Here is a 14,479-nt window from a genome sequence, read left to right on the forward strand (position 1 = left end):
AAACAAACGAACTAACAAGACACAACAAACTCCGGCGGACTGACCACACCAAACTAACCACATACAAAACAAATTTCAGCAAGTACAGTGCATTGATTGTTTTCCAAACGTGGTCTATTTGTGGTCACACCCCAAACTTGTGACCACAGACTGGCCGAAACGCATAACATTTTCAACTACCCTTCCAAACAATTATATACCTTATCGCCTTAATACAGGGTTGAGTTTAAATAAACAATATTTTAGGGTTGTCACACGAAATTTTCCGACAGTACCCGAGTGAAGACGAATGAAAACAGCAAGCGAAACTTGTTCATAAAACGATTCTCGACAACTGTACCTTGCCCAAACTTGTTTTAGTTAACAATTTAACAATTTTCCACGTCGTTTACTCAGCTTTGTTGTTCTAGGTAATTAGGGTGTCCACCGGTTACACTTTTAGAACTAGAAAAGTAAGCATATTAAAAGAAAACAAATATAAAATAACTCTTATTTAATTTAAGACCCAGAAAAACTTGCCCAAAAATGTTTGACTAAAAACAAAAACTATTTTTCCCATGTGGGGATCGAACTTGAACCACATCGCACAGTAGTAATTAGTGCAATGTCCTATACCTGCGTGCAGTGAACAAAAACACATCACAAATAAACTTAAGAGAAGTCACAAGCACTCGAGAGCGCAAAAAAATTGCCTCTGAAAGCAATTATTTCCTTAATGACACTTAATAGTGTTCAGAGGCATCAATTAAACTCGTATAATTAATTCGTTATTGACACGCCTCCATTATATTTGTACACAGAGCAGTAAACACACGGAGGTGCCATTGAAAGATTTCTTAATAAATGGTTTTCAGGAATGTATACTTTAATATACGGTCTATTGACTGCTGTATGTATTTTATGAATGGTACTTTTACCAAAATCGAAAACTTTGAAACTTTTTTTTTTAAATCAAGTCTGTTTGAGATAAAGAGTTTGCAACTGGATGTTTTTTCCTGTTCAAACCTAAGGCCGACGAGGTGATTGATGAGAGTCTTTCTTATTTCAAATAAGGAAATTTTCCTTTAAACTTTCATAAAAGTCTGAGATCGTCGGACAAGAATTAAAAGACTGTTAACCAACTGGAATTGATCAATCATGTCCATTTATCTAAGATCTATGTTTAAAGAATGCAAGTTACTAATTAATTATTGTAATTTTTCATTAGCACGAGAAACGTATTATAACATGAAATATTTGCGTGATAAAATGTGCCTCTTATAACGTCATTACACGTATTTTACGACATTAAATCAGGCAAACCTCAACCGCGTGATAAGTTAGCTATTGCAAAGCCAAATAAAAAAAGTATTCAACGGAAAATAATATCTGCATTAAAAAATAAAAGTACTTTCAATTGTTTATTAATCTGTGGCCACGCATTGCAACTGACAGGAACGAGTCGAAGTGAACACGACGGGGCACACACAAATGAGATGGTCGCTTGTTAATTGAACACCTTTTAATTGTTTAGATTGTACTCGGACGTATGGACGTGTTGTACGTAATTATGTTGTTTTGGACGGTCCGAAAGTTTGGACGCATAGATTGTTCCGCCTTAATTAGTAAGATGGCAGTTTTTGGGGTCTATTTCTTTCGAATCGCGGCTTTACTCGTCACATTAGCTCATGATTAGGACGAGATGACAAAATCAATCGGGAGATCGCAGCAAATACATTTATATATCTTGATAAATATTTTTTATTTTAATATTGAAAGAGAGAAAAATTAAATTGATAAAAGAAAGTGTAAAGCAGTTTATTAAGTAGGTACCTAAAAGATTTTTTCTTGTATCAATGTTATATTTCCCACGAACAGTTATTACCGATATCGGAGATATATTTTTACCTAAAGTGCGTCATCCCTATAATATAACATCAGCTATGACATAAACGCCTAGATATTCAGTAAAACAGTTTACATTTTATCTTTGCTCTCCTTACGTAATTTTCACACTACTATCAACTATTATAAGTAATTCTAGAATTTATTCTGTTCTAGTTTTCACTCGTTGCTTTGCTCAAATGGATTTTAGTTACAGCTGAAAAAATATTACCCTTCTTTAACGAAGTTTGAAAAAAGCCTGTAAAACTCAAAGGTGTCAGTTACTTCCATATTACATTTCATCGAAATCGATTTTGATGAAATATGACAAACATACATTCACAAGCATTCAAATACTTTCGCTTATAATGTTAGTGTGATTCTGACTAGAAATGTTTGAGATTTTTGAGTCAATGTCGGGAAATATTATTTCGGTTTTATGAAAAGCCACCAATGAAAACTACCAATGAATTTGTGACTTCAAGCCGATATCAAAAAATTGGTGAATCGCAGGTTGTAGTAGGTAGTTTGGCTTACTTAACAAAACGTATCGAAACCTCTATTTATTTAATACTTTAAAAAACTTTATCTAACAAGACTCTTTTCAAACACGAAATTATGATCGTCAGCATTAGTTTCAGAGTTATGAAGACCATATTACAAACATGTTGATCCCTATCCCTTTTATGGTTACAAATAAAATAACTCATTAAACAACAAAATCGTATTACGTTTGTTTTCCAGAAGTTTCTAAAGAGATTAAAAATATGGATAGGTATCAAAAATATGTTTTTAATGGTTGTTTACGTAACTCATATAAAACTGTTTGTTTGGCACTTTCATATCAATATTAGAAATCTTAACTTTATAACAATTGCAGTTACAGCAATTTCGAAAACTTAAGAGATTGAACATTTAATGCACATAAGTTTGATAAGTGTCTGGTAAGTTTACAAATACCTATTCAATAATTTTATTATTGATGTATCAAGAATAAATAAATGTTCAAAATATTTGTCTTATTTTTTCCTAGTCAAATAAAAGATTAGTTGGTTACATTCAAAGATACTTAGTCTATTATAAACATATTCTTCATTCAGTCATCTTACAGGAACGATATTGAAAAGCATCTGAAAATCTTAGTACCGACACTACCAACTAAGTGTCTCATGTAAACATGTCTAAACATGTATTTCAAAATGGGACCGATATCCTTTAGCTACAAGAAACCACTTCCTGAGCATAAGGAAATACATTTATCGTATGAATATTTATTGCAGAACAAAATGACGGTACTATTTAAAATAACTCTGGATCGAGTGCTTGTCAACCGGAAGAAATAATGTAAACCAACCACGTTATTTGTGAAACCGTGCCAATCCCTGTTTCATATGTGTACTATAATAATACGAAAATGTATGCTTGTTTTTAAAGTAAATAATTCGCGTCATAAGAAAATTAATCCTTAGTTGATGAATTATGAGTTGTTTTCCAATTTTTTCGATGTCATTTTTATTTTTGGAGGTGTTCTCAGTGTAAATTTCGATTTAAAAAGAAACTTATTTTTAATGTCAAAAATATAATGTATTAAATTTTTTTTTGCAAACGTTAACAATATCAGTTAGTGATTGATAGCGTGAGATCTTTATCATTCCGATTACCATTTCTCAAACTGGCAAACAAAATTAACAACGACAGCAACACGACATGGGTATGTAACCCTAACATTACAAGTCAATTTTACTGCAACTGCAGAGTCAAAACTAATTGAATCCAAAAAGGAAGGCCGAAAATAAGACTTCACTCCCAGTCCCGGCAGAAGGCGTTTATGAAAACTAATTAACATAATACATCTGTAAAACATTGTGAGTAGGTAATATAGAGTTCTCGGAATACCTATACACCTCGGCTGTTCGCATAAAATTAGTCACAGCAAAATAAGCAATGAAAATTGTTAAGCCCTAAGCTATACGCGATCTAGTCGTAAAATTTTATATCCGTCCTTCTCGCACAGATGCGATAATTGTTACGTGGGAAGGAGATGGTGTTGCAACATTGTAGTTTGTCGATACCGGAATGAGAAATGGAGATGTGCACTTTATTCGAATTATGTACTAAGGATAGGGTTGTCGACGAGTCATTAAGAAGTAAATTGATGGGTATGCAATGTTCGGGTTTCGAGTTTTGTTCTGAGTGATGGGATTGCCACGCCGTATTGCAATTGCCAAGTGCACACTTGTAATTTGAGGTGTCATTATTGAAATATCCTCGAATTAAATTCAAAGTTTTCGGTTTCGATTGGGCAATATTTTACTGATTGTTGCATGTTTAACTAGTGGTACTTATATTGCTGGTTCTTGATTTGATTTACGTGTGAAGTTGTTTCGTTTTTCTTTAAACTTAAGTTATTTATATGCAGAGTTATTCCTAAGTTAAACTTTTCTATTACAGATATTCCGAAGATTAAGAGGTGCGACTTTGGTGAGCTAGAAACTCGGTTGCTGCTGGGCTCTACTTGTATGGGCCCATGAATGTTTACACTTCAGACATTCAAACAAAGTGTAACGCGCAAAGTAACCATGATTGATTCTCAATGATGAGCCATACCTTAACAGTTTCGTTCAATTTACAGCTACATAAAAATATTAAAAATAAAATAAACAAAATAGTTCACATAAGAGATCAATACGATATCCCTGAAGTTAAAAGACCATCGACATGTGTAACCTGTCCATCGTAACCTTCTAAGCTCAGATCTGATCGCTGACTGGTACTCAAAAGTATCATTCATCAGCCATTGTAAACAGCGAAATTGGTGCAATGGCCAGCGCACGCGCATTTCACACTGGCCCGCAAGTTTAAGCGCCCTCACAAAATCATAAATAATCCCGACACTATAACGAACGTCTAAAAATAAAATATGAAATATATGGATGAATAAAGGTTAGATAGACACTATTATTTACTGTGGTACAAAGAGCTCGGTTTGTTTTTTATAGAGTATTTAATCGGACAATTGTATTTGCTACTGAAATATATCACCTTTAGATCCCGGCTTCAGGAATTTGATCCTTGTATCTTCACAATACAAGGATCACAATGTCACATCGCATCTGAATAGCAAACTTTAAATCTACTCGAATGAAATTCCTTTTTGACAAGAGACGTGACTTTGACTACATCGCGGAGTAATTTAATTTGTGGACATACCGTGTACCTTTCGGCTATCCTAGCAGTCAAATTGATAAAAATACGTACTCAAACGATGACGCAAGCATGACCTGTAAATCGATTAAACCAGGGGTTCCCAACCTTTTCTTTTTCAGAGACCACTTTTATACTATTCTTGTGAATATGGATGACGATCAGGTATTTTAAGTAATCGGTCCAGTGCGAACTAGACTCGCAAAACTGAGTGTACCGCAGAAATGGGCAAAACAAAATTACTTGATTTCCGGAATATGCTGCACTATGAACATGCCTATGTCCTGCACATTACCGCGGAACCACCCCAATCACTCACTACTATTTAGACATCCGCGGACCACTGGTTGTAAACCCCAGAATTAAACATTACTTATAACTGGTATATCGGTTAAAACTTGTATCAGTTTAATTGTATTGTCAGTTACTATGTATCAAGTGTATCTATAGGTCGGCAATTAAAGACTCAGATTAATATAATGTTATAAAGTGCATTGATAACTCGTACACGTGGGAGGAGGTCAGACTTAAAGGTTAGATGTCTCCGATGAAATACTATCGAAATACATACATACGTAAATTGTTGTTTATTGATAAGCCTGGAACATTTTGATATTTATTAGGTTGTAAAATCTGTACTTAAAATGCACTATTAAAATGACTCTGATGGAGCCTTTGGCTCGATTGCTATTTAAAGTACATTCAGAATGTTAATATAATTCATCCTACAATATAAGGTGAGATCGCTTTTGAACAGAACCTTTTTTGATATCACTGCTTGGGGTTTCTGCATGTTCATGTATTCCAAATAAATGTGCCGCTAACAAGATAAACTTTCTATTAGTTTTGTGCTAGAGGCTAGTTTTAATTAAGTAATCGAATTGAAGAATTAGGAACTCCTAAACAATTGAAGTACAACAGATAACTATTAATCTGAGTCAACACTAAAAATCAACACGTCAAGCGTCTATCTTAGAAGTACGGTAAGTGATCCTTAGTTAAAGGACAAATCTTATCTTTTTCTCTTTATATTATAGTTGACCTAAAAGGTTAAACATAATATAAATTTACCCTTAATTTGTCTCCCACAGCCACGACTAAAAGATTAACGTCAAGTTCATGACGTAGGACAAATAACAACAGAAAAACACTTTTTTTATTGATCACATCAAAAACACAATTTATTTGCAAAATTTATATCAGTTTTTTAATTAATAAAGAAAACAAAGGCGTTCTACTTTTACGACAAAATACGGCCGTTTCTCATATTTTTTTTGCAAAAGCTGTCAAAACTTCAAACATATTCGTGAGATAAAAGTTAACTGGCGATTGGAAAATCGGCCCTAAAACTATAAAATGCGAACGTGTATAAGTATTAACGTGTGTGAACATTTTTAAGTTTAATTGTAACAAAACGACCTACCGCAGTGTATGCCCCAAGCGCCGTCAAAGCCAACCCTATTCCCTTCTAATGTATGGGGGATAGGGGTAATCAGTTCTGCGGTTAACTAACCAATAAATATAACTGAAATGTGGTCATTTTACTTTTACAACTATTAAATGTAATTGAAAATAGCCTTTCTAGCTTTGAAGTGAGGCTCTGTGTGTTTAAAGGCACGTTTTATTGTTTTTGCAATGTATATGTTCTTATAGAATGTGTGTGACAGAATGGTGGCCAAGGCAAGGGAAAAGAAGCGTTGGTCGTCCGGGAACAAGGTGGGTCGATGATATAGTTAAGGTCGAGGATGCCCAAAGCAGTGGCAGGACAAAAGGCTGTGAATTATGATGATATGTAAAAATAATATCAGTAACAGACTTTTGAGTTATTTTTTTGACAAATGTTAGCTTATGTTCTCTGTACATGTACTTTGAGTTACAATAGCTGATCGTTCATTTGTGAAAAAGCGCGTAAATAAATTGTTATACTAAAACTTAACACAATTAAACAATCATGATAATGAATTTGAATATTCCTTTTAATTTAATTAACAGGAAAGCCTCAACTTTGTACCAGCTACCGATGTTCAGTAAAACAATTAAAAGTTATATGACTGCGTTTTATTGATAGCAACAAACCAATCCGCTAACAAGTACCAAACACAGTTATAACATAATTGCAAAATATTTATTGTAGTTTCTTGGTATAGTGAAATAAATACAAAATTTTGCCTACATGCCATTCATTATGGGTCTTACCCCCTTTACTGCAGACGTCATTAAGGTATTCCATTAAACATTTTTACAATCCCTAATTGTAGATTATAAAACTGTAAATGTGGGGGCAGAGAGCCTGCCACCGTCTCTTAAGCTAGGCAGTTGCAATTGTGTGAAAGAGACGCTGTTATACGTCGTGTATCGCTATCTTACTTCCACATCCACAAAAGTTTAAATTTAAGAAGTAATACTAGGCTCCCAGACTTCTTTGAAGAATATTGCTGTTTCTTGTTTTTAATAGCTTTTAAAATACAGTCTTGATTTTAAACACATTATATATAATGTATTTTCAATTCTTTGTGTTCCGAAAATAGTATGTCACAGATAGTAAATTTTGTTCTATATCAAAACTGATAATTTATTAGTCATTTATTATTGTAGAATTTTTACTGTCCCATAAATCAGTTTCAACTTTACTTTGTAATTTAATTAATAGTTTTTAATAAAATAACATTGTAATTGGTTGTAAAACATATATGAAAAAGAATCTTGATTGCAGTTTAATTTGTGTATAACAGTGACTTTAAGATCACATGTGACTATTAGCTGTGTTATGTTTTGCCTCATATAAAACCGAAACAGCATTCATTTTATATGATAGCACTTAAACAGAACTTACAATTTAAGCTTGAACCTACAACTTAAAAAGGAAAATGGATCTTAATCCTGGAGGTATAAAGTCTGTAATCGCATACATTCCCTGGTCGGTAAAAGCAATAAAATATTACCATCGCTACGCAAATTGTCTTATTTCATAAATAGCATTTTATTTTATGCATAACATAAAATCCTACTTATGCTTGTGAGCTGTAAAAAAGTACGTGAGTTAACAGATTGGCATCACCAACGCTTTTGAATTGTTATTGTGAATATAAGTAAGCATACGAGAATTTTGCAACATTATTAATTTTATTTGTTAATTAGTGAATAACAAGAACAAGCTTCAAAGCTTTGTCGGTACTATGAATACGAGCATAAGTGTCAAAAATGTACATTAATTTATACAAAATCATTTTTAAAGTACCATTGAGTTGTTGCAAGATGATGTCGCTCCTACTAGCTATACTTAGTCCGACGATAAACAAACAATTTCGACAGTTCAAAAGCGTTCGTGCGCACTTAAATATAGAAACAATTGAAACCACTTGAAATTCTCGAAGATGGCGATAACGGCCATCATGGCGTCACAACATTATAAAACTACTCACCATTGCTCCAGGAAGACGCACAGTATTGTCCGACGTTCGCATAACAGCAACGCACAGCAAGCGTCCACACAAAACACGGCACTTGTAAAACAAAGTATCATTCTCAAAATAAGTCCATGGACGACGAGATAACACCACTTAAATTATGAGTTTCCAGCATTTTCCTACAAAAAAGAAAATAATTCTAAATAAAATATCGACACTAGCACAACACTATGATGGCCGGTAAATTCGAACGTCACTGATGGTTTATATCGAATTTCGCCACCTTCGTCCGGTCACTGTAAAGTTGAAATCACGACTGGTTAGACTGTGTTGTGATACAGCTCATTCTTGACCACTTATCGATGCAACAATTTTGTCATGTCACTAGCGACGATGAAACCGAACTTGCAAAGTATCACAATGTATCGGCTGATACGAAATTCATCGGGCATTTGTAATTAATCGGTTAAACGTGTACAATTAATTAAACGAGTTGATTTGTTTATTCATTGGTATTTTTTTTCCTTACTAATATGTTTTACAAATTGTTGATAATTTCTTTAATATTACTTTTAGTGTTGTAGCAGAAGTATCGATGCAACAAATTGTCGATATGAACTAGTAATTTATTGGATGCCATTAATATTACCGGGTCGATTGCAGCTAAAGACAATTACTTAAATATCCGATAAAATATCTGCCTTTACAGACTACGAAAAAGTGCATATCTTTTCTCTTTTCACATACAAAATAATGCATATCTTTCAAATTGTGAAACAGGCAACATTTATATATTTCCTTAAAAAAAGTTATGATGTATTTATTATACCTAAAACATTCAAAATCAGCCAGTTTAAAAAAAATGTTTCAAACTTATTATTAAGTTATACTTTACAACACATCATTAACCACTGATCTAAAACAGATAGCAATAAAAGATAAAACAATTTTAATAACCGTTTACGAAAGAAACGGCACAAATATTACGAAAATTTTAGCGGTTAACCGTAACTGTAACGCAGGGAATGGTTAATCGCGAGATTTCACAAGAACTATCATTAAACTAGTCAATTGTCTACAATTATTTGAATGCAATTGAAATATGTATGTTTCAATCAAATAAAACTATTTTATTGCTATTTATTATTCAACTATATCGATAACTTTGAATTCGAAGTTTAAATTTTCCCGTCACTAAAATTATAAATCGATTATATTAATATCAAAACTTAAATTAAAACTATACTTTCTTGATATTATGAGCTTACTGATTGACATTTTGGGATAAGTTAGCTAATTCAATAAACATTGACTTAAAAACAACGTTTAATTAGTTTCTTCAAAAATTAAGCATTTTTTGACAAGATTACTACTTTATTTATTGGATAATATTAAATATTACGTTGTCAAACTTATCACAGAGCTCTACCACCGCTTATAAAAGCAAAATTTTATAGTAGACCCCCAAATATTATTGTTTTAGGCAAACATAACAAATTGAAATTATCTAAATAAGATCTGCAAATACGCAGCTTTATTAATGTTTATAACAATTAATACGATCCCATAAATCTCAAAATTCATTTTCCTCATAGATATCTTATTTATAGTAATAAAATCGAATCAAGGCTTTGTAAATTGCTAGTACAGTTGTATTTGGCAACCAATAAATTTAAATTTTATAGTTTATTATCAATTAAACTCGTATTTCCCGTGATTTATTACGTCTGTATACAGCATCAAATAAAATAATTATTGTGTGTATTTGCAAGTTCGGTTTCGTCTCAAACTATGTATTTTACGAGTGGAATGTCTGACATTGGTACTTTATTACTTAATGATAAATAAAACCTATTTTAGTATTTCAAAACCGACAGTGGAGAATGAAATGCAAATGACTCATTACAAAAAATATTATATATGTTTATGTTTCTGTGTGGATATTCTACATAACCATATTTGACGTCAAATATTTGTTGACACATTATTGAAAAAAAAAACGATTTCAAAGTTTCTACTTCTCTTTATAATTAATTTGATGCCCCCTACAGATGATACCCCGAAATTTCTTATCGATTGTTTGATTGCTATTGCTATTGGTGAAATCTTGTCGCAATCGGTGCACATACATAAAATCGATAGAATAGAACAAAAGTACGACGAAATTCAACACTGATTTTTTATTGTTTTTTTTTAGTAATATCAATAATTATAAGATATAATTACAAAGAGGAAGTTATATTCTTGGCCTGCACAGTACAGCTTAAAAACTTTATAGTTTATGCGTTGAATATAGGGGTGAATAGATATTAACAACGTCACGTGGAGTGTAAAATAATCCTTCATAAACATTACTTTAAAATTAATTGGCAATATCCATTTCATGAATAAGAATAAGGGCCGAATTAGGGCGTAAGGCCATAAAAGGTTATGTACTTTTTTTCATTTAATTAACATTTAAATTTGAAGTTTTTGGTTCGATTTTTATAGAAAAAAAATTTTGTTTTAACCATTTCTGGGTTTATGATATTAGTGACATGAACAAAATTGGCATCGATAATTTAATTACAATTTAATTAGTAAAATCAATGACAAACATTTTTATCTATTATTTTTAAAAAAGAAACAATAATTATCTCAATATTTAACGTGTGTTAAATTCATATTTTACTAAATTACACGTGTTTCAAATATACAGAAAGATAAATTTACAAGAAAAGACAAGATAATCAACTGGTCTTGCGCTATTCTATTAATACTGAAATAGAATTATAAATAATATCGGAACTGTTTAAAACTGTCCTTCATACACGAGGCAATACGGGAATAGCTTTAAAGATGCTATTATACACGACGGCTTCAGATTTAAAGCATAGAATGATACATAGAAGGTCAGCAGGGCCTCTTACCAACCCTTATAACAGTTGTAGGAAAGAGATGCCACTCTACGCCATTTGCACAACTGCACAGGTTTTACTTTTAAACAGACTTTAAAAAGAGAAGCTTCTTAACTTTCCTATCCATTTTTATGTTTGTGACCTCAGACCTCAGAGGACTGGATGAATTGATTCTGTTTTATTTAACGTGAAAAACCTGTCGTTTGGTGCAAATTTAATTAGATTCGAAGTCGGTTTCATGGTATACATGGCAGTTAGAAAATATGATTCGCGTTGCCTCGTCTGCGAAGTACCTACTTTCCTACGTTTAAATTGAATTAATTTATAATTAGCTAGAATTACCTGATATACCGTGCCGTTATCACATCTATCAATTAATTAATACTAATTTGCACGTTGATTGACACGCGATGAAAATCAAACAATTAAGTATAGGTACGACTATGGAAAAAAACTACCGTTGGTGGCTTTTGCTCAGACTGAAATCATTATAGGTAGAATATCTTTATTGGGAATTTAAATATCTTTGTTCGATTCAGGATCTTTAAAAATCAAAATATTCAAATTTTGTGATTCTCTAGGGTTGTTTACACATTAACCTCGCACAACCATCATATAAAAGCTTGAGTAAGCTAATATAGCCAGTATTCAGGTTTGCTTCTTTCAGAAAAAAAGACTCTTTCGGACTATCAATGCTACAAACAACCCTGTTAATTTAAAATGTTTGTCATCGAATGTACTATCAAAACCTAACCAAAGTTTCAGGAATGCTGATCTGAACTTGTCTTTTAATGACAACTCATACCCGTATTTAAAAACAACACATTAATATCATACTGTCTCTGTCACGATAAAGCTGAATGGCAGAGATAGAATGACGTCACAGTGTGACTATAAACTGCGCCCTTTTAAAATACAGAAGGCCTACCGCCATATCTTTAAGGGATTGTTATTGCGGTGTGAAAGAGAGAAATCGCTCTACACACAACTTGCTGAAGAAACGTTCAAGTATTACTTAACGCAATTATTGAAGATTTGAGACCCTCGGGATCTCTCCTATATAACGGCATCGCAACGTTTTTCTGTTCCACATTCCTAAACGTGACGTAAAATTTTACATTTTCCCCGTAAAACATTATATACGAAAATGGTTGCGGTTTCGCAAGATTCTAAATTCCTTGTTTTATATTGTATAAACCTTCCCTACCCCTCCCTTTTAACGCACCGAATATACATGTCTTAGACCACCCCTCCCCCCAAATTGCGTTACGTAACCCTTGAACGCTGTAGGTCTCTGGTATTAAAACAAACCGCAGCTCCTTATATTCATACCTAATATTCAGTCGTTTATCAATTATTTAGATCAGCATTCAAGAACCTTTAATACGACCAGTGTTTGCCTGTTTGCGAGTGGGTAAAAACTATGTATTACTATTAAAGTCCGTACTGGCGTGTCGAGTTCCTCAGCTCGAGCCCGTCGAAGACATTCAGGTTGTGCTTCCTCGCGTACTCGTCTATCATCAGCTTCCCTGGGGAGAAATGCGCATATTGGACATTCGCTTTGCATGTGAAAAAGAACTGCATGGGTATAATCAGCAACTGTTTAGGCAATGATAGAAGTCAATTAACAAATCAAGTTTTACAGTAAGGTATTGAATTTATAATAAGTCATATTTTTAGGAGTATTGGAAACAATTTTTTGTTGTTGTTAAGAATATTATGCAGTCCTTTTTTAAAGTTTAGTGTATAAGTGAAAATATTTTGCGTGAAGTCTTTAAAAACATTATTTTTTTAATGTTTCTGTTTTATTAAAATAGATTCACTGATGACTGTTCACTTAAGACGAAATTATTGAAACATTTTTTTTTTAAAGACCCTCTATTTGAATAACAAAAATTGTAGTAAATGAACCTTAATTTAATTTAAGCTTTTCTCGCATAAAAACGCTTATCAGAACCCATTTTTTTAAGAGAAAACTCTACTAATTACGAAACCAAAATCAAAAGTTTTAATTTAGACATTTTTAAGCCGTCTTCAGTCCTAGAAAAAAAACCGGTAACAAACTCAATGACAATGTAAAATTCATAGGCAGATTCTAACTTTCTTTAAACAAATAGGTGAATATTTTGGGATATTATATCTACAATATAAAAGATGACGTAAGCATGAAAAAAAAACAATATAAAGACAAAATATTTTCACTTTGCATACATTAAATCGCAATGCACAAACAAAATAATTCGTTTGTTTATAAGATCATTCACATTAAGAACACTTTACCTATCACGTAAATATTATTTTTTTCAAATTGTAGTAAACATGTTGTATATATCTAGTAAAAATCTAGACTCCTAACATCTATTGCTATATGTTTTAATCTTTTTTTTATTCTGGATACAAAACATAGCTTTTAAAGCAGGGCCGAGTCAATCGGAATTAAATTGTACGATTTTACTTCTTAAGTGAGAAATTAAAAATAAATAGATATTAAAATGCAAAAGTAGGTATCACAGGAGATAGTAGCGTATAATAATATGAATTTTCAATATCTCCGTGTTATGAACTAAAATAAAAATATTCTTACCGAATTACTCATTTCTATTTACAAATTAATAAACAGATAAAAATAGATTTTAATTCCATTATTTAACACGGAGGTTTTGTTACAAATATTATGTTTTGTTAATTAGTTATAATTAATAAAAATAAATCATTAAACTTGTTCCGAGTCTAGTCTATCGTAATAGTTGGTTAAAAAGAATTTTCAATCAAATATAATTAGTAGTAATAGGTAAAGTTTATCTGTTTTTATGATATCATAATTAATAATTATTATTCAGTTGGTTGACCAATGTCTGATTTAACAGTAATAATATCATAATCATATCAATAATCTTATATTTTTGCAGATGAATCTTTTTAGTGTGGAATGACTGTCAATAGTCTTAATACTTCTTTGATCTGTTTCCATGATTGTATTTCTTACACCATTGGGCAAACGAACTGTACCTATAATAAGAGTATCTGTATAGTAACAGATTTTGCAAGTAGAAAATTAATAAAAACAGAAGTTTTATTTTCTAGTACCAAAATCCAACTAAAAATGTT

At 32.0% G+C, this 14,479-nt stretch overlaps 1 protein-coding gene across 5 annotated transcripts in view; it reads right to left on the bottom strand.

Moving 5' to 3' along the window:
* Positions 1 to 14,479, bottom strand: part of LOC113498839 — a 53,604-nt gene that overhangs the window by 37,065 nt on the left and 2,060 nt on the right. The window contains exons 1-2 of one of the 5 annotated variants that reach the window (XR_003401044.1): positions 12,819 to 12,902; positions 8,490 to 8,770 (exon numbers count right to left, since the gene is read on the bottom strand). The exons of 1 other annotated variant lie outside the window; for it this stretch is intronic. The gene's annotated coding sequence lies outside the window, so the exon portion shown is untranslated. Of the gene's footprint in view, positions 1 to 8,489; positions 12,903 to 14,479 lie in introns of those variants that run through there. 3 more of the 5 variants (XR_003401042.1, XR_003401043.1, XR_003401041.1) reach the window with 3 other exon arrangements.

The sequence above is a fragment of the Trichoplusia ni genome, chromosome 11 (assembly GCF_003590095.1).
Source record: "Trichoplusia ni isolate ovarian cell line Hi5 chromosome 11, tn1, whole genome shotgun sequence".
In the NCBI taxonomy this organism is placed as follows: Eukaryota; Metazoa; Arthropoda; class Insecta; order Lepidoptera; family Noctuidae; genus Trichoplusia; species Trichoplusia ni.